The sequence below is a fragment of the Papio anubis genome, chromosome 4 (genome assembly GCF_008728515.1).
Source record: "Papio anubis isolate 15944 chromosome 4, Panubis1.0, whole genome shotgun sequence".
Taxonomy (NCBI): Eukaryota; Metazoa; Chordata; class Mammalia; order Primates; family Cercopithecidae; genus Papio; species Papio anubis.
Window position 1 is genome coordinate 98,474,698 of NC_044979.1, and position 3,118 is coordinate 98,477,815.

A 3,118-nucleotide genomic window follows, 5' to 3' on the forward strand; every position below is an offset into this window, starting at 1 on the left:
ACATAAAGAAAATAAGGTGGATTAGGAATTGCAATTGACTTCTCTCAAATGACCCAGTGTTAACAAACCAACAACTACACACACACACACGCTAATCCAGGGCTACTGGCTGTAGTTTTATTTTGCTTTGTTCCAAATTCCCAAATCTCCATGTAAAATGGAGACCTCATGAACATTCCAAATTTTTCTTCAATTTAATCTTGTCCTCAGATGGTGTTCACCTTACTTAGCCTTTGTTTTCAAATTCAAGAAAACCAGTTGTGGGTTTAAAACTTCCTGTAGAGGGCGCTATTGATATTGCCAACTATACTAAACTTTTTTTTTTTTTTTTAAGGGTTCATAAACTACAGTTTCTGCTTAGAAGTTGTTAGATTGATATTTGGGAGTTAAATTTAAACCAAAACTCTAAGCGGACTAGTAACTATTAAGCTGTCTAATACTTTTGAAACAAGCGTCCCTCTGCTGGTTTATTTAACGCAGAAGCCTGAGAGGCCCCTCCCCTCCCCCTTGTATTATTTAATGAACAATTCCTCTTCTGGTCTGTATTAACAATGGTGCTTGGAACTCGGCATCGATAACACACTGTATGCCCTGTTGTGCTACATGTTGAATGATTTGTGTGTCTTTGAGAAAGTCCAGCTTCTCCTCTTAATCTGGTATCGTGGAGGCTCTGTAATTTACTCCTACAGTTCCCGGCCGTAACGTATTTCATGTCAAGTAGGAGGGGTTTTTTTTTTTTTTAAACTCTTAATAGAGATATTTTCAGACAAAGGCAGAGGGCAAAGAGGATCTTCTTAAGATATTAAATGAGAACATAACCATCGCTTATTTTTCTTTTGTATTATTATGAGGCAATTGATGATTGCCTGGGGCTCTGCTGATGAATCAGACTTTTAATAAGTTTCAGCAAGAACGGTGTTCATGGAGATAAGTTAATTAATTGCTCTGCTGTGTGAAAGCTCATGTAGATAGTGTTTTATTCTACTGTGCTGCCTGTTCATAAAAAGGCACACAATTCTTTACTGCACTAATGCTTATCGGCAAACCTTCACAGAAAACATTATTTCACTCTTTTAAAAAATAAACTGTTAACCTTATTAAACCAGAAATGAAATATGTTACTGATCACTTGCCAAACATGAAAAGAAATCTTTCCTTTTGGAGCCTCTGATGTCTTGCATCTAATTGTTCACAAAACTCTTCTAGATACTGACAGAAACTTCTCCCCTTATTACTTTTAACCGTGGGGTTTTGGCAAAGTGCTTCTTCTTCCTCTGCACCACTTGGCTGATTTCAAACCAGAAGAGTTCTCTATTTATCCTTTACCCTCTCTGTGTAGCAGCAGTATAAGGGACTACAGGAAAAAGGCTTTGAAAGTGTCACATGGTAGTACAGTGGGGTTTTCTCCTGATGGCTACAATTTACATGCCAGGAGCCCTGTAAGCCCTCTAGCAATTTCTTGATGCTCTGAAGGAAAAAAAAAATTCAAACAGTTCTTAGAGTCTGGAATGCTTTCCCTGGCAATTGACAACAGAGTTCAAGTCAAGTTTATGATTCGAACTCAAACGTGGAGTTTCCTTATGCACTTTTAACTCTTTGAAAGACGGGTTGAATATAATATAATATACACCACTTTCCTCCTGGTGTATTTGTTTTATTTTTATTGAATTTTCAAGTCTCTGTTGATAATTGTGTTTTGTAGATATTTTAAAATAGAGAAAACAATCCATTCCGTCTTGTCATCTTAGCACATTGGCTGTTTGTTTCTCAGTTAAAAATTGTCCACTAGGTGAAACAAATATATTTGTATCATCACTCAGTTTTCTGTTCTATTTCAAATTTAATATTATATCATAATTTTATCAAAATTATTTTCACGTGTGTTGGCATGATCTTCAGACCTGTGGTAATTATCACACCTCTCTTAAGGGGTGGTGTGCTGATCAAATACGTTCAAATGTCAGTAGCCAGCACACAGCGTGGCACATAAGCACTTCACAGATGTTTTGCCTTTTCTTCCATCTTTTCTCACTGGTCATTTAATTGGATTTCATTTGTAGTTACTAATAGGCCATTATGTGCCATAGAATGAATGTTTTGAAAAGTAATCATGTGAGTAAATAAGACTTGTATTCAAAACGTTTTCATGCTTTCCAATGTAATGACAGCATGAAGTAAATGAAATCAGAACCACTGGCCATTGAAGAATTTCTCATTGGAGAGTCTGTGCCACCAGGAACTTTGCTGTGATATAAGGTCTACTCCAATTCTGATGGTCAATCACTCGGCATCCGTCAGTGTGCTTTTTGGTGACAGCCACCTATATGATTTGCTTTCAACCCAGTCTAAGTATCCCCGTGTCCTCTGGGAAGGACTGGATGTGGTTCTTCTCACCAAATATCAGAACAACAAATCAATCTTCCATCTCTGTCTCCTTTTTACATTTCTATTTCTCCACCCCCGGTGTTCCTTGCTCTTTACCTTCTATGTAATAAGCAGCTATTTTATTTTCAGTTTTGGGGTCTGCTTCCCAGTAGCCTTTGCATTCCTAGCCAGGGTGCCTCTGGAGGACATCTCTCCATTCCTAATGTGGCTGTTCTAGGAATGCCAAAGGGAATTCTTCATGAAATCATGTCCTTTGCAGGGACATGGATGGAGCTGGAGGCCATTTTTCTTAGCAAAGTAATGAAGGAACAGAAAACCAAATACCACATGTTCTCACTTGTTAGTGGAAGCTAAATCGTGAGAACACATGGACACAAAGAGGGGAATAACACACACTGGGGCCTACTTGAAGGTGGACGGTGGGAGAAAGGAGAGGATCAGAAAAAATAACTGTTGGGTCCTAGGCTTAGTACTTGGGTGATGAAATGTCTGTAAACAAAACTCTGTGACATGAGTTTACCTATATGACAAACCTGCACATGGACCCCGGAACCTAAAATCAAAGTTTAAAAAAACAAAGAAAAATTTCTTTAAAAAAGAGCATGCTTCTCCCCATTCTTGATCTAAGGGGCTGCTCTAAGCCTCAGCAGATCCTGGTTTCTGGGTCTCTGGCTGTGGCTGCCTCTTTGAGTCTCCTCAAGTGGCTGGGTCATTCTATTAGCTTGGCGTAAAA